The 19,332-nt window shown below is 34.8% G+C and overlaps 1 long non-coding RNA gene across 1 annotated transcript; it reads right to left on the minus strand.

Annotated features, from left to right (window-relative positions):
• Positions 1 to 1,181: 1,181 nt before the first annotated feature.
• LOC134761796 (uncharacterized) lies at positions 1,182 to 18,697 on the minus strand. Its single transcript, XR_010140936.1, has 4 exons — positions 18,415 to 18,697; positions 15,282 to 15,322; positions 9,143 to 9,216; positions 1,182 to 1,410 (listed from the first exon to the last, which is right to left on the minus strand). It is a non-coding gene; the product is annotated as an uncharacterized LOC134761796 (long non-coding RNA).
• Between the last annotated feature and the right edge of the window lie 635 nt (positions 18,698 to 19,332).

Consider the following 19,332-nt stretch of genomic DNA (forward strand, 5'->3'; position numbering starts at 1 on the left):
ACAGTTTTTTTCCATTTTTAATCTGCTGTTGGCTTCTGAAACTAATGCACATTCACTTACAGATTTTGAGAGATGCTAATAAAAATAAATGCATGTGGAAGAGTTAATTGCTAATTACAGTTATATGTAAATTAGATCCTATATTGATCCCATTTTTGCTATGGCAATAAGTGTAAATAAATTAAAAATGTAAAATGCTGTAACATTTGTTATATCAAAAACCATGTGTGTATACACATATACACACATACAGTTAATTATATCAAAAATTACACTCCTGTATATACACATACATATATAGCTCGAAAATTATTTATACTATAGATATGAGTATAGACATTAAATATAGATAAATAACAGCTAGCTAACTAGTCATATAAATACAGATAATATAGACAGATATAGTTGATATAAATATAGATAAACATGGAGGGAACATCATGGAGATAGTCATTCTATCTTATCAAGTGCCTTTTCTTTTTTATTTTAAGAAAAGTTCATTTTAATCATAAATTTCACACAATGCTTATTTACTTCCCTAGCTTTATGCTCTGCAGAACACAGAGATACATATTTTCAGCTATGGATGAGGTAAAGCTCTGATTTTAGTTTACAATAGTTGATCCTGCAATTTTCTAGCCACTTTCAGTTACATTAATGGATAGTATTGATCAATATATCCTAGGAATCTTAGTAGTATTTTGTTTTTATTTATTGAAAATTAGAATACTTTAAAACTTATCTTTTTTATTTCTAAGATGCTAATTAATTGAAACTAAACTTTAATAAGAAGTGCAAGATTTACAGCACACTTTAATTACTATGTTAATTTTCATTTAGTATTTTGGCCTTACCTCTTTATGCACTACCTTCAAGTGAAAGAATGAATTCAGTTTTAGTAACATTGCCACCACTGTGGGTTTTAGCAACATCAGCAGATTAAAATATAACAATTCCAGGGATGTAACACCTTGAAATCATTGATATTTATATAAGATATTATGTATAACACTTTATTTAAAATATGTAAACTACAGTACCAAATGAAGTAAAATATATCAGTAGTCCAAAAAACAATTAAGAATTCAAGCAATAGGGATTATCTTGTATTCGTTTGATGGCAAAGTTCCATTCCTTTCCTATCATTAGGTTAAGTAAAGACATAACTAATAGGATGGCCAGTGATTTTATTCATTTGGTAGAACCACATACTTAGTGGTGGTCAGTTAGGAGCTCACGTTACTCAAGCATTCTCTCAGCACCCTGTGTTATCCTATTGTGGTTGATAGCGAAGTTTAGTTTAGGTTGATAGCAGATATTTTTTTCCTCAGATATCCTCAGCCACATTGAAAGCTCCATGATGACCTGTTCTGTCAGTTTTGGTAACTCTTGTGTCCCTGGAGCCTAGAACTGCATCAGAAATACAGCAGGTACTCAATAAGCTTTTGTCAAATAAGTGAATAAATACATCCGTAGGCTTAATTTTTCATTTATTGTCATCAGACACGTGATGAAAACACAACTTTAACAATTTTTCAGTTTATTATCATTACAAGATATCCATGTTTTCTCATATTCTCCTAGTAAGATTATTTCTGAGACCAACCAATTTTTCTTAATAGTTCTTAAGATTAACTATTAAATGTAATGAGAAGCTTCAATTTTTAAAGGTGCTAATGAATTTTGAAACAATCACTTTATTACAAAAAACACCTTTAATATATTAGTTATAAAGTAGACACTAATAGAAATTTAGTTATAATTTTTAATATCACAACTACAAAGTATCTAAAGAACCATTGTTTTTATAAGTTAAATCTATTTGAACAAAGAGTAGCATTAAATATCATGATAAATTGGCGGTGGAATATCTAAAACTAAAGTTCAATGGAAAATTATTGTAATTTTAAGATTACTTTGTGTCAAAGTGTATTTAGAAGTATGTTGTTCTTTTCAACTTTTATTTCTTCTTACCTGAGAAACTCTTTCCCTGTATCTTACATATTTCTTTAGTAAAATGTAAATCCTGAAATAATTTAGGACCAGTAATTTAGAGGCCTGGTGAGGAAAGTAGATTATAGAATCTCAAAGATGCAACGAAGAGAGAAATTGATGAGGATACTTTTAAACTCAAAGAAATGTGAACATTTAACTTTTGACTAAACCACAAATCTCAAAGTATATAAAATAGCTATTAATCCTCACTTCAAGCAAAAACAATTATTTTCAAAATAACTTTACCTAAATACACAAATGAACCACATATCATTCAATAACTCTCACCAAATACACAATAACTAGTATGCATTGCCAACTACTAAAAAGCAAATGTCCCTGTAATTCCCGAGGAAAACACCCAGACCTCAGCTGGCACTAAAAAGAAGTGACAGCATAGTTTGTCATCGCAAGAATGTTGCTGTGTTCTGTTCATTATGCCTTACTCTCTTATTGAACAGAACTGGGTGATCTTTATTTCATTTACTTTAATAGAAGACTCTTCTAAAATGCTTCTGGTTAATATTTGGTTTGAATGAAGCACTTTATTAAAAATGCTGGATGTTTCCACTTAACATAGCCTGAATAGCTGAAAGGGAAATAATGGCACAAGCATAAAATGGCATAATAAATCAAAGGACACCTTTTTCCTTCTAAACATGTCCAAGGTTAGTTTTCATCTTAATAGAATTGCTGATCTGTCAACTGATCAACTGTAGATATGCTTGTGACTTGTTTCAATGGAAAGATGGATGCCAAAAATAATGAGAAATAACCCTTTGAGTCTTCTCTAAAAGCATTTTTGTTTGCTGAACATGCTTTGTATGCATTGAAAAATCTCTTCCCTTTCTCAGAGTAAAATTTCAATTGATTAAAAATAAAAAAGACTTGGCTGGTTCACATTTCTAAGTGGCATGGAACAACAGATCATTATGGCATAATATTATTTTCAGGATTGACTTTAGGTTATAATGGTGGTAACAATACTTGAACAGAAATATCCAACTCTATCAGGGATAAAAAGGTGTTATCACCATTTGAAAGATTAGGAAATTATGTAATCTGAAATAAGAACAACCTTCTCCTTGCATCAACAATAATTAGAGACCTCAAGATCAATGCTATCTCCTTTCCAAAATGAGAGAGAGAGACAGAGACCTTTTCTTCAGCCATATATACATACCCCTCACCCCACCCTCCCCATATAGTGGACTACCAGTTACACTATCACAGATAACAAAAATTTTGAAATCCCTTCACATACTTACAGTGAAAGTTACATGAAAACTCTCATTTAATCTCTGGAAAAGATAAAGAGTCTCTGAAGAGACAAAAAGCCTTGGTTGTGCCATATCATATCAACCACAATAAAGCTTTTAGTCAGGAAGATGGCACAATGTAAAGGTATTTTAAGCAGTTTTGAAATTAGATGTGCACAAAGGAAGTAGAGAAAATATCTGTATTGTTCACCCTTTAGGTGAAGATCTAGTAGCCTCATGTAAAAGGTCAGGTTGGGCTAAGTGGCTCTACCATGTCAGGCTAAGCTTTCAAGTCTTGCTGATACGGTATACTCCTATATTAAAATATCTCAGTTCAAATTATCTGTCTAAGCTTCTTTATGTAGAAACCAAGTCTTATTCATGATGGAATCCCAGTGTCTAGTGCACAGTAAGCATTCCATAAATCCTTGTTGAGCCCCTGCAGAGGCGTACATTTCATTTTATTAGCCATCAAATTTCAAAGTCCTCCCAGGGATGGTCTAAGCAGGATTTTGCTCGAGTTCTAATCAAGGACTATACATAGAGGAACAGAGACTCCTAATGCTTCAAAGGGCAATTAGCACAGCTTCAACTCATTCACAAATCCTTAAAAATTCGAGCACATACTTTTGCACTGGAGGATGGCCCTTTCAATAAAGGCTAATCATTTAGAAGTCTAATACAATATTTCATTTGGATACATGTCCTGGTGCTGTTCAAGCACAGTGAAGAATACTGTAAAACTTTAATTTGGTAGAGCACAAAGGCATCTTTTAAGTTCCCTTATTTTAAGTTATTAGTCAAATTATTTTAACCTGAGCTTTCAAAAAAGTATTCTCAGGAGAAAATCAGAGAAAACGATGCATTTAATATATGTCAAAGATCAAGAAAACACACACACACATACACCCCCCACCAGACAATCATCAAAATACTTACTACAATCTTTTGGCCCATCAGCTTAAGAAAAATAGCTGTAACATCCTTTTTTTTGTGACTCAGGAGGAACATAGTCAAATGAAATAAGATAATTCAAAGAGGTCTTCACTTTTCATTTATTTCTATTACTGACGCGATTCTGATATTTTCAGGACATTTCACTTTCATTTTAATCTTCTGATGGCACAGTTTGCATCTGTATTGCTAAATTCAGCTTCTCAGATTTCATTACTGCATTTTACCAAAAAACAAATACAAAAAACTTTTCTTCATATGAATTATTGAATAAATGTAAGCAATGGAAGTGCAAAGGTGAAGTGAACAGATAAAAGAAAAAAATACAAGAGAGAGACTAATTTCATTAAGTAGTATTTTAAGTGTGCTTTCATTGCATGTGACTTTGAGATTTATAACATCTATTTTAAAATTCAGGATGCAGTAGAAAATATATCAATAGATTAATGTATTTATGATTAACCACTGTGTGCAGCTTGACAGATTTCATAGTATGAACAAAGACAAAAGAAGTAAAATTACTAAAAAATCAAAAATAGTAAAAAATGATGTGTACCCTAAGAAGACGTTTTTCCTCTGAAGAATATTTCTTGAAATTATACCTTTTCAAGACTACAACTATAAAAGATAAGAGGAAGTTAAATTCTACTTCTGAAAATGCAGCACAACTTGCTGAAAATAATGATTCAGTGACAGAAATACATGCATCTAAGAGTATGTGAGTATAATTATGTACTACAGGTAGTAAATGTCATGTTATGTTTCAATGATTTTATGGATATCAAACTCATCTGTATGCTATTTCTAATAGCAATTTTATGACTAAACTAATAAATATAGGAAACTGTTCTGATTTTAATAATTCATGGTTTCTTATGGTAGTAGTTTATTTTGGCTAATGTAAAATGATAAATCTGAAGGCTAAGGTTAAAGCAGGCCTTCAAAAATAGCTCAAAATATTATATGCAATCCTTGTCCTAGATCTTCCTAAGGTCGTTATTGCATTTTTTGGAAGTATACTGTAGGGGCTTCTTTTCCACTTCAAAGTTAAAGCCATTAAACTTACTGTTCCATGTAATAAATTAATAAACAAGAATAGATTAACCAAATGATATGGAGCATTACCTTCTTCCAGTTCCTCTCATTCTCATCTAGTTCATTGTTGTCTCTCTCTTGGGAAGTGGTGAAAACTTCTATTTAAATTTAGATTGAATAAAATGCTCGGTAAGATATTTCAGAATCCCAGAAGTGTGGTATGTGGTGGAGAGAGGAAAATGGCTTTTTTTTTTTTTTCTGGAGCTTTTGAATATGTTGGCCTGTGAGCAGGTCTGTTGAGTATGGCTGCCAAAATACACTGGCAGTCATTTAGGCTCCCACCAGAGCTGAGAAAGCAACCCAGAAACAATTTCCCTAAATACCAACTGTCTTACGTGGCTTCATGAACTATAATATTGACCTTCTTTATGAGCGTTTGTCTGCAACTTATAAAAATACCACAGGCTTTGCTATGCCAAGGAGAGAAAGATCAACAGCAGCAACCACTAAGCAGCCTTTGTTTTTGATTAAAGATCTTCTTGGGCATTTATTCTCACTGTCACTTCCACCAAGAGGGGCCTCATCCTAATTAGGAGGGCCACCCACACTATCTATGGCTGGGGTGAGGTGTAATTCAGCAAACTGGAGCAATGTTGGTAATGAAAGAGGATCCAATTAACCACAACCTAGGACAATAGTATAAATTATGACTGTCCCAGGCAACCAAGACAGGCTACTCATTTATGATCACTCATCTATGACACACAGCTTGACAGTTCTTCAGCTTTTCATATTGGCAAAACATTTCCATCAGTTTGAAAAAAAAAGTCTGATCATGCCACTTTGCTCTGTATAAGCAGGTGTGGTCTGTGAACTAGTGGAATTTTGACAATCTGTTGAGGCTAGACGCATTTGGTTTATGTTAATATAATGCTTCAAATTCTTTAATTTTAAATAAATTTTATAGAATTCCCTTTAATTGATTTTAATTATCTCATACAATTCAAACTTGTAAATTTGCGTAAGTTCTTTATAGATTACAGATATTAGACCTTCGTCAGATGCATTTCCCCCACTTCTCTAGGTTGTCTGTTTACTCTGTTGATAGTTTCTTTTTCTGTGCAGAAGTTCTTTAGTTTAATTAGACCCCATTTGTGAATTTTTGATTTTGTTGTAATTGCTTTTGGAGTCTTCATCATGAAATCTTTGCCTGTTTCTGTGTCCGGCATGGCATTGCTTAGGTGGTCTTCCAAGGTTTTTATAGTTTTGGGTTTTACATGTAAGTCATTAATACATATAGGATTAATTTTTGTACATGGTACAAGGAAGGAGTCCGCATATGGCTAGCCAGTTATCCCGGTATCATTTATTGAATAAGTAGTCCTTTCCCTATTGCTTATTTTTGTCAAGTTTGTCAAAGATCAGATAGTTGTAGGTGTGCATTCTTATTTCTGGGCTCTCTATTCTGTTCCATTGGTCTATGTGTCTGTCTTTGTACCAGTACCATGCTGTTTGGTTACTGGATAGCTTGATGCCTCCAGCTGTGTTCTTTTTGCTTAGGATTGCCTTGACTATTTGGGCTCTGTTTTGGTTCCATATGAATTTTAAAATAGCTATTCCTAGTTCTGTGAAAAATGTCATTGGTAGTTGGATAGGAATAGTATTGAATCTATAAATTGCTTTGGATTGTATGGCCATTTAAATAATATTGATTCTGCCTATCCGTGAGCATGAAATGTTTTTCCATTTGTCTGTGTCCTCTCCAATTTCTTTGAGCAGTGTTTTATAGTTCTCTTTGTAGAGACCTTTCACCTTGCTGGTTAGCTGTATTTCTAGGTGTTTTATTCTTTTTATGGCAATTATGAATGGGATTGTGTTCCTGACTTGGCTCTCAGCTTGACTGTTGTTGGTGTATAAAAATGCAAGGGATTTTTGTACATTGATTTTGTATCCTGAGACTATGCTGAAGCTGTTTATCAGCTTCAGGAGCTTTTGGACCAAGACTATGGGGTTTTCTAAATATAGGATCACACCATCTGCAAACAGGGATAGTTTGACTTCCTCTCTTTCCATCTGGTTGCCCTTTATTTCCTTCTCTTCCCTGATTGCTCTGGCCAGGATTTCCAGTACTATGTTGAATAAGAGTGGTGAGAGAAGGCATCTTAATCTTGTGCCAGTTTTCAAACAACCCCATTAAAAAGTGGGCAAAGGATATGAAGAGACACCTTTTAAAAGAAGACACACATGCAGTCAACAAACATATGAAAAAAATTTCAACATCTCTGATCATTAGAGAATGCAAATCAAAATCACAATGAGATACCATTTCACATCAGTCAGAATAGCTATAATTATAAAGTTAAAAAATAACAGATACTGGCAAGGTTATGGAGAAAAACGAATGCTTAAACACTGTTGGTGGGAATGTAAATTAGTTCAACCATTGTGGAAAACAGTACAGTGATTCCTCTAAGACCTAAAAACAGAAATACCATTTGACCCAGCAATTCCAGTACTGGGTATATACCCAAAGGAATATGAATCATTCTATCAAAAAGACAGATGTATGCCTATGTTCATTGCACCAATATTCACAATAGCAATGACATGGAATCAACTTAAATGCCTTATCAATAGACATTTAGTGGTACATATGCATGATGGAATACTATGCAGCCATAAAAAAGAATGAGATCATGTCCTTTGCAGGATCATGGACGGAGGTGGAGGCCATTATCCTTAGCAAAGTAAGGCAAGAAGAGACAACCAAATACCACATATTCTCACTTATAAGTGGGACCTAAGCAATGTGAATGCATGGATACATAGAGGAGAACAACAGACACTAGGGCCGATCAGAGGGTAAAGGATGGGAGGAGGGAGAGGATCTGGAAAAATGACTAATTGTTACTACTAGGCTTAATACCTGCGTGAAAAACTAATCTGTACAACAAACCCCCATGACCCAAGTTTACCTATACAACAAACCTGCAAATGTATCTGTGAACTTAAAAGTTAAAAAAGCCACAGAATTCAAACTGCCATCTCTATTTTATATACCTTCAATTAGATTCTTCTTTCATACTTCTAAATCCACTTCAATGAACACTCAAACTCCCCTAAACCCATATTTCCTCTCCTTTTTGAGAATCAATGGACTTATGTCATATCTAAGGGATAAATCTATACTAATGTATAGAGAAAGGCAAAGTTCAAATATAGAACACTGATTATGTTGTTGTCATGAAATAAATGTATTCTTTTTAGTAAACAAAAATGCTAAATCTGCTTGTATTTTACAAATATATTTTGAAAAATAGTCATTTAATGATGTAAAAATTCTTGCTTGCATCATTTCAGGCAAAGGCAGAATCTTATTTTTTAATTGTCTTCAAAAAGCTCTCTGTCTTGATAAGACATCTGCCATGATGGATAGCCTAAAGGGCCAGGTGCAGTGACTCATGCCTCTAATCGGCACTTTGGGAGGCCGAGATGGGCAGATCACTTGAGGCTAGGAGTTCGAGACCAGCCTGGCCAACATAGTGAAACCCCAACTCTACTAAAGATATAAAAATTAGCTGAGCATGGTGGAGAGCACCTGTAGTCCCCACTACTTGGGAGGCCAAGACAGAATCACTTGAGCCTGGGAGCCAGAAGGTGCAGTGAGCCAAGATCGCGCCACTGCACTTCAGACTGCCTGGGTGACAGAGTGAGACTCTGTCTAAAAGAAAGAAGGAAAGAAAGAAAGAGAGAGAGAAAGAAAGAAAGAAAGGGAGAGAGAAAGAGAGAAAGAAAGAAAGATAGAAGAAAGAAAGAAAGGGAGAAGGAAGGAAGAAAGAAATGAAAGGAAGGAAGGAGAAAGAAAGAAAGACTAAGAAGAGGTGATTTTACTTACTTACCTTTGCTAGTGATTTTAAAATAATGCTTGTTGATCGTCTCAGGTTCACTTATTCAACAAATATTTTTTGAGCACCTACAATAAAAAGGCATCCTTTTAAGCACTGGCAGGAAAAGTACTGAAGAAGTTATATAGGGTTTCTGCTTTGGGACGTTTATGTTTGAGATTAGAGTGGAAAGACAGGAAAGAAATTAATAAATCAACCAAAAATACCAGTAGTGACAAATTATAATAAGATAAACAGGGTAATGTGACAGCAAATGTCTAAGTCAAGGAAGGCTTTGCTAGAGAGTGGTCATTTAAGAAGCAGAGTTAACCTTGGCTAGAAAAATGAATCTAATGCTGTCCTCAAAATAATTATGCCGCCTTCTTATTTTCTTTTCTATCTTCTTAATATCTCTGTATCATCTAGTTTTCTACCCATTGATTAAGGATTCAATCAATGAAACTTACACGTTTTTTGAATTTTGTAACACTCCATAAATGTCTTGTCCTGTATATAAGCACTTCTAGGATGGCAGGCTATAAGGTGAGAAAATCTATTAACCCTACATCTTAAAGGTTAACAAAATAAAGATGAAAGTACTTATTTATTTAATGGGTTTGGAATTTGTTAAAAATGACAATTAAAATTAATCCTGACAAATAGAGCAGTAGAATAGAGAATCCAACAAGTGACCCAGATATATGAGGTTCCATGAATTACAACTAAGGTGACACTAAAGTAGAGAGGGGGAGAAGATGGTCTTTTTGCTAAACAGTTCTGGGTCTGGGTCAGTTGGCTAAACATATGAAGCAAAAAAGTTACCTTGATTCCTACCTTGTACCATGTATAAAAATATTTCCAAATCAATCATACATAAATGTGAATGGTAAAGTGATAAAGCTTTTGGGAAAAAAAGTAGGCAAATATCTTCAGGATTATGCAGATACAAAAGGTGCTAACTCCAAATAAAATCATTGATTATAAGATTGCATTTTTAACTTTAAAAGTCTGTTTATTCACAGACACCATTAAGAGAAAAGGCAAACCACAGAGCAGGAGAAAATAGTTGCAACACATAGATCCAATAAATCCAGAATATACAAATGGCTCCTACCAATTTAGAAAAAGTCATACAAGTCAATACAAAGTTGTCAAAAACCTTCTATAGGACTTTTATAACAAAGAAAACTAAAATGACAAATCGATATAAGAAAAATGGCTCAAGGTCCAGGCACGGTGGCTCAAGCCTATAATCCCAGCACTTTGGGAGGCAGAGGTGGGTGGATCACCGAGATCAGAAGTTCAAGACCAGCCTGGCCAACATGGTGAAACCCTGTCCCTACTAAAAATACAAAATTAGCCAGATGTTGGGGGGCGCCTGTAGTCCCAGGTACTTGGGAGGCTAAGGCAGGAGAATCTCCTGAACCTGGGAGGCACAGGTTGCAGTGAGCCGAGAAGCCGAGATTGCTCCACTGCCCTCCAGCCTGGGTGACAGAGCAAGACTCTATCTCAAAAAAAAAAAAAAAAAAAAAGAAAAAGAAAAAGAAAGGGGTCCAACTTCCTAACTCATTACAAAAATAAATAGTAAGACGGCACATGATACCACTGCACACATATCAGATTGGATAAAATTTTAAAATAAAATGACACATAATCCCAATTGTTAGCAATGATGTGGAATAATTGCAACAATCAAGCACTGAGTATAGGCGTGTGACTTGGTATAATCGCTTTGGAAAGAAATTGGCAATATGCACTAAAGCAGAACACACATATTGCTTATGACTAGCAATTCTATTCTTACGTGGTTCCCCTTAAATAGTGGACATGTGAGCTCACCAAAAGCAGGTATAAGACTGCTCATAGTTGTACTACTCTTAATAAGCAAAAATTGGAAGCACGTGTCCATCCACAGTAGAACAGATAAATAAACTGTGGTATATTAATATAATTGAATACTATTCAGCAGAGGTTGGCAACTCTGACCTATGAGCCAGTTCTAGTGTGAGGCCTGGTTTTTTTATGACTTGCACACTAAGAATAACTATTATATTTTTAAAGTACTGTAAAACACACAGACACACACCCACAGAAGAATATGACACACATCTGTATGTGTCCCGCAAAGCCTGAAATACCTTATATCTGTATCTTTAAAGAAGATATCCACTGACCCCTGTTATACACTAATGAGAATAAACAGATACACCTATGCACAACAACATGGATGAATAGCAGACATAATGTTAAGAGAAAGGTGCTAGACATAAAAGAAAATACAAAGTACAATTCATTTTTAAAAGTCCAAAAGCTAGCAAGACCTACATATGATGTCAAACGTCAAGATAGTGGTTCCTTTGGAGGGTGGGTAACCCCTGGGAAAGGGTACAAGAGGTCTTCTGGATTTGGGATAGTGCCTTTTTTAAAAAAACAGTAAACTAGTTACACAGCTGTATTTAGTGCTAGAAACTCCCTGAGCTGTACACATATAATAATGTGCACTTTTCTATGTGTATGTTATATTTATACTTTAATAGAATTTAGAAAAAAGCAATAAACCCCCACAATAATTAACAAGAATGCACATCATAACATTATTTGAAGTAGATAAAAACTAGAATAAATCAAATTGTCCAAGAACAAATCTGGTTAAATAAATTACACTTTACCCATACAATGGAATTCTATGCAACCACAAAACAATAAACTTATAAAATATTTGTTTATACTGAAAGATGCAAACAATAGAATTTTAAATGACTTTAAAAACTATATGCTGAATAAATATTTTGCAAAAACACAAACACATACGGAGATCTCAGCCTAGAAGAATATGAACAAGGAATGGATCATAGCTTCCTCTGGATGTGAGATTAAAGATGCTTTCACTTTATTGTTTTTTTGTTTGTCTATTAGTACTTTCTGATAATTTTTAAATAAAATATTTTTGCAAAAAAAATACCCTAAAATGTATACCATTTTAAGTACTTCTGGAAAAGTTTGCAATTGATACTATAATTTGAAAGCTAGAGGAGCTGCTCTGGCCAATTTCATTCTGAAAGGGTTTGAAGATATGTAGAAAAATGTATTAGTATCCGCAGCTGCAGGAGAGCTCTATAAATACACAGCTTCTAGTTAGGTCTCTCAGTATAAGATCCCAACCTCAAACAGATCTAAGGGTTTACAGTATCAAAAGTGTCACGCTGACATTGCCATCACCATTCATTTATAAGCATCATAAACCCCTGGGGGTGATAGATGACTTCCCTCTCTTGCTGATAAAGAGAAGCTGACATTGCTTTATTATCTCTTCAAGGTTAAAAATCAATGGTTTACTTGTGAAAACATCTGTTTGTAAGCTTGTCTTTGCTTCTCTCAGGGGCCATATTTACATGCTGGGTTTTAAGCATGCCAAAATGTGAAGCTTAAGTTTCATTTGGCTCATTTTCTTTTTAAACATGCCAGCCTGGCTCTCTACGAGAGAAAAGAAAGAAAAAAACCCCAGCAGTGTAAGCCTATACTTATCCATTTGTAATGAGAACAAGTTAGATTTTACCTGTTAAAAATTAATGAATAACATCTCTGAGCAGGTGACTAGAGACATGAGTATTGATTTTATATCAAGTGATGGATGTAGAATAAATGTCAGCCAAGGGAATTCAAATAAGGATAACTATGCGGTTGTTGCTGCTGTTGTCAGAGAAGCCTATGGAAAATGGATTACATTATATATGGAGAGACCGAGGAATTTTTCACATTTAATTGACTCATCTTCATTTTTAAAAAATATCATAAAATAGCCTAGAGGACAGCTAAGGACTTCCCATTCAAACATCTTTGACACAAGAGACAAGAATTTGAATTTTAGGAAAACACTGTCATCAGCGTCCTACAGTCTGCAAGAGTCAGTTCATGGGTGTTTTTAAGAATAGTTTTTCAGATTTTCTCAGTACTCTATAGATAGCATCTCAAATTCAACATAGCCAAAAAGAAACAGAGCACCTCTATTAAACCCCAAATCAACTTTTCTCTAGAACCTTCATATCTCTTCTCTTATTTCTATTCTCATCTCTAGTTTTGGGCAGCTTCACCTTCCCAGTTTGCTCAGGCCCCAAACCTCCATGTCATCCTTGACTCCTATTTCCCTCAAACCCCATAACCACTGTCAGCAAGTCCTGTGAGATTTAATTACAAAATATGTTCAGAAATCTACATACTCCCTTCACTCTGCTGCTGCTACCCTGATCTAAATCACCTTCTCTCTCATGTGGATTACTGTAGTCTTACAACTCATCTTCTGCCTCTGTCCTTGGTCCTTTGTAAGTCTACTACCAACCTAAGGCCCACAATCATTCTACTGAAAAGCAAGAGAAATGATCTCATACTTCTCCTCATATTTTTCCAGTGGCTCCCCATCTTGCTGAAAGAAAAAGTTTCTTGCACTGACCCTCAAGACCATATCAAAATATGACCTTTCACTCCTTTGCAATATTTCTTGACCAGGCAAAAATTCATGAATTCTAACTTCCATTTAAATGTTATTTTCTGTTATTTGTGGTTTTGTACATCATCTAAAATAGTAACTTCTTTTCTATTCTGATAAGTCATCTCTTAATTTTGGAGCTTACCTGTGTAACAGCTAGTAGATTATATTTAGTGAATTCATCATGTTTAAAGATAATTTTCTCATAAATGATGCTATATCATATAGAAGAGTCACATATACATACAAAGCTTAACAGATAAAATTTAATGCACATATTTGCTTTAAAAATCTGTGATCTTAGAGCTAATATATTTCTAAAGAGTAACGCAACATCCATAAGTTCCAGAAGATGAATACAGTTATATAATTGATGCTATTAAACTGAAAGCAGTCATGAATGCTTCAGGATCATTTCAATTTTGGATAAGAAGGAGAGGCCAAAAGTTGCATATGCAATTTTTAGAAGATAATTAAATAATCCTGGGTGTACAGATTAATCATATCAAATCAGAGACTTGGAGAGAACATTTCTGAGGTAAAATCTTAATCTCAAAAAAGAGACTATTAATCTTACATCTAGAGCCTGAGAATCCTAACTTCAGTTTCCCAGGACTTTATGGCTTTGCAAACAAATAAGAGAAAGATTTGATTCATCGTTTACGTTGTTTATTTCTCACGCGAATTGCCTATGAAAACAATGATGTGTTCTCAGACTCACTGGTATTTATCCATATATTTTAAGAATATTGGTAGAATCATATATGGTTTACTTTCAGCTTCCGCCTGGAAATAAAACTACTTTAATCATTCAGAGCACGATGTTTGGGACTGCAGCCTCTCAGACAGATCAACTGGGTTGTAAGCCCATCTCTAACACTTACAGACTCTAACCTAAGGCAAGTTATTTAACCTCTCATTCTGTCTTTGCTTTTTCCTTGAACTTGCTGGTAACAAAAATAGCTTCAATTTAGAAGAGATGTTGTGAGGAGTTAGTACCTATGAAACATATATTTTCTAAGTATCCAATAAACATTATTTGTTACCATCTTTTTACTAGTAGCTGCTACTCCTACTCTAATCTACAATTTTAAATAAATTAGACAAGCAGATAGTGAGCTTATTTTTTATTAGGCTTTCTTTAAAGAGATGTAAATTCTAATATTTGTGAGTTCTCTAATGATTCAGTAAAGCTAAAGATAAATTCAGCAGCACTAAATCATGCATGTCTGTAATCAGTACCTTTACCATGCTAATGTGATTTGAAGGAGGGACAGTGGGTAGGTCTTTGTTTAGAATCTCCCAGAGGCAGACTTTATTCCAAGGATTTAGACACAGGTAGGTTATTTGGAAGTGACCCCAAAAAACCTCAGGAAAAGAGTATAAAAGTAGGAAAAGGAGGCTGTGGAAGCCAAAAAAGAAAATAGTTCCATCGGTGAAATCTGGGTGCCCATGTAGAACACCAATTTCAGTTATTCAGGCTAAAAAGTAGTGAGGGAGCAGGAGTACTTATTCACCAATACCCAGTAGTCATTGGTTAAGTGCTACTCCAGGGTGGCAGAAATGCCTTGGCACTTTCAGCCTGACTGATGGAGCCAGAGAGCATCCTCAGACAGAATCACAGATTCTAGCATTAGAAATATCATTTCCATGCATATTGGTGTTACTTACCTAAGTGCCAATGGCTACGGGCAGGACACTAGCAGCATCTGCTACATAGAGTAAATAGAGAAGGAAGAAAGGTCAGAATCAGAACAGCTTTTATAAATTTCTGTACAAGGAAAATCTAAGTAGAATGGGTAGGTATTCTGTTTTTGAAAGAGAAAGATAATCTTTAAATTTAGTCCTGGAATAGTTTTAGAAAAAAAAAAAAAGGAGATTTGGGAGTAGTTTAGATTTTAAAATCCCCCTAAGAAATACCTAAAGAATTCATTACAATGTTAGAATGGAATAGAAACAGGGAGAGCAAAAGAATAATATGAGTTTCCAAAGACATTTACTGCTATCCCAATTCCTCATATAATGATGAATTTTATTACACTGTAATTCTCATTTATTAAAATTTTTGTGTTTCAACAGCTCCAATGAGATGCAACTTTTTGTTTTTATGTTGGTCCAGGGAGCGTTAGAGGACACAATACTCATAAAACATATTAAGCACGTCATCACTTGCACATCAAACTCTAATAAATTCCTGCATCTTGTGATTTAAAATGAATGCAAGGTCCTGAAAGGTTAGAACCCATTGCAGTCTTAAATTTTCAAGTGTGAAACCCTGTTTCTGTACAACTCGTAAAAAGTTTGAACATTAAGTTTTAAGTAGGATTGCCTCAGAAAGCATTTATTCATGCTAACTTCTTGTTGATTTTTGTCTTTTTTGACCCCTGCAAGAAGAACATGTGGATTTATCAGTAAAAATATGTCTAGCAATTGTCAGGTGGGGGACAATGTTAAAGAAAAATAATAGAGGCCGGGCGCGGTGGCTCACGTCTGTAATCCCAGCACTTTGGGAGGCCTAGGTGGGCGGATCACGAGGTCAGGAGATCGAGACCATCCTGGCTAACAGGGTGAAACCCCGTCTCTACTAAACATACAAAAAATTAGCCAGGCGTGGTGGTGGGCGCCTGTAGTCCCAGCTACTGGGAGAGGCTGAGGCGGGAGAATGGCTTGAACCCGGGAGGTGGAGCTTGCAGTGAGCTGAGATCACGCCACTGCACTCCAGCCTGGGTGACAGGGAGACTCTGTCTCAAAAAAAACCAACAACAACAACAAAAATAATAGAATGTTTGTCATAACAGGAAGGCAAATCAGTTATGAGTCCCAGCTTTGAAGTTAGGACAGTTGCTTTTCTGGTATGAAGAGCTAGGTTAGGTGAAAATGACTAAAATGCTAGATAAATACATATTTTTCATTAACATTAAAGCACAGAAGAGCTGAAGAGATAACAGAATACTGTCTAGCCAAATAAGGATAGATAAAATCTACATCCAGAGCAGCAAGGGATACATCACATACCTAAACTGTTTTGGCCCTGCGTGTACCAATCTACCAATCTGACAAACTTGGGCTTTGGTCTCTGGCCTCGTTAAGCCACTCAAGGTGAGCAATCATAGAGAAGCTGTTACCCCCACATTAAGTGAATCTCAAAAATTAACACTATCAGAAGAAAAGTGAGCCAGAACTGGTATTCCCCACAACTACCACAACCATGGTGCATTGCAGGTAGGGACATTTGACTTGGCTCTGAAAAACTATGCATAACCCAAGGAAATGAAAACAAACAAAACCTTTTCTTAATAAACTCTTCCAGTAGAGTGCACTGCAGAAGAACATGCTGCCAAGATACAACTCAGTGGGCCAATGAAGCACAAGCCCTGAACTTGCTTTAAGGAGGTTTCTAACTTGTAGTGCTCCCAGATTTCTGGAAAATGTAAATCTTCCCTGAGACAGGACTTTCATCTTGTGCTTTAGTGAATCTCCACAAACATTTTCCCAGTGGCAATTATTAGTACACTTAAAAAAACCGTTTACCCAAGCCACCATGAGCAAGAATAAACACAAAAATAGACATATTAGGAACAGACTCATCCAAACTTCAAATGTTGGTATTGTCAGACATTCTAAAACAATCCATCTTATCCTGTTTAAAGAAATAAATGGCAAGACTGAAATTATCTACAGGTAACGGAAACGCTAAAACAAATGACATCTATCTTTAAAAAAAGGACTTCTAGAAATAAAAATGTGCAACAACCAATATTAAAAACATATTGGACATAGATGGCAGCAAACTGAAAATATAGAGAAGTAGTGAACTAGGAACTAGTTCAGAAGAAACTAATCACAATATAGTATTGCAAAAAAAAGATGGAACTATAAAACAGAGGGTAAGAGACATGGAAAATATAGTAAAAAGTCCTAATGCATATATAACTGAATTTAAAAAAAAGGAGAAAATGGGTCTGAAGCAGTATTTCAAGGGATGATGGCTAACAAGTCTAGAAATAATTAAATATACCAACCCACAGATTCATAGAATCAGACTAACCACTTCCATTTATGAGTTCTGTCATCTTCTGCATGTTGCTTGTTTGTGTGAATGTGTGTGTGATTATTGCTATCATTTCTTCTTTAAAAATCAGATTTATTGAGGTATAATTGTATACAAAAAATTGTATGTTTGATGTATACAATTTATGAGTTTGGACATACTCATTTATCAATGATATCATCACCACAATCAAGATAATAAACATATCCATTATCTCCAAAAGTTTTCTTATATTCTTTTGTGTTTTTTGTTTACTTTTGTGGTAGGAACTCTTACCATGATATGTCCTCTCTCTCTCTCTCTTTTTTTTTTTGAGACAGGATCTAACTCTGTTGCCCAGGCTGGAGTGCAGTGGTGAATCACAACCCACTGCAACCTCAAATTCCTGGGCTACAGGAGCATGCCACCACACCCAGCTAATTTTTTAAAGTTTTTTGTAGAGACAGGGTATCACTATGTTGCCCAGCTTGGTCTTGCATTCCAGGGCTCAAGCAATCCTCCTGCCCAAGCCTCCCAAAGTGCTGGATTACAGGTGTGAGCCACCACCCACAGCCCCCTCTTAAAATTTTAAGTGCACAATACTGCATTGTTAACTATCGGCATTACCTTTTATAGTGAATCTCTAGATATGATTCTTCTTGCATAATTGAAAATTCATATATATTGAGCAAAAATTCGCATGTACTCCTTTCCCAAACCCCTGACAACCAACATTCTATTCTGTACTTCTTTAAATTTGACTATTTTAGATACCTCATACAAGTGGAATCATTCAGTATCTGTCCTTCTGTGACTGGCTTATTTCACTCAGCATAATGTCCTCCAGGTTCATCCATGCTGTTGCAAATAGAATGATTTCTATTTTTTAAATATGATCAATATTAAATTGTATTAGACAACATATTTTCTTTTTCCATTCATCCATTGATGAACAATTGGATTCTTTCAACATCTTGGCTATTGTAAATCATGCTGCAATGAACATGAGAATGCAGATATTTCTTTGAGATATTGATTTCAATTTTTAATATATACCCATAAGTGGGATTTCTGGATTGTATACTAACCCTATTTTTATTTTTTGAAGAGCCTCCATACTGTTTTCCATAGTGACTGCATCTACTTACATTTGCACCAACAGTGTACAATAGTTCTAATATCTCTACATTCTCAACACTTGTTTTTATATTTGTACATATATACAGATATAAATTATATATATGCAAATATGTACGTGTGTGTGCATATATATATATATATATATATATATATATATATATATATATATATAAAATGGCCATCCTGACAAGTATGAGGTGATATCTCATTGTGATTTTGATTTGCATTTCTCTGATGATTAATGATGCTGAGCATTTTTTCATATATCTGGTGACCTTTGTGTGTTTTCTTTGGGGAAATGTATGTTCAGGACTTTTGCCTATTTTTAAAATCTGTGTGTGTGTGTGTGTGTGTGTGTGTGTTTGCTACTGAGTTACAGGACTGTTTTATATATTTTGTATATTAACCCTTTATCAGATAAATTTCACTCTGTTAATTGTTTCCTTTGCATAGCAGATGCTTTTGAGTTTGATAATAAGTCCCTGGTCTATTTTTGCTTTAGTTGCCTGTGCTTTTGGTGTCAGATCAAAGAAATAATTTCCAAGACCATTG

The sequence above is a fragment of the Pongo abelii genome, chromosome 1 (genome assembly GCF_028885655.2).
Source record: "Pongo abelii isolate AG06213 chromosome 1, NHGRI_mPonAbe1-v2.0_pri, whole genome shotgun sequence".
In the NCBI taxonomy this organism is placed as follows: Eukaryota; Metazoa; Chordata; class Mammalia; order Primates; family Hominidae; genus Pongo; species Pongo abelii.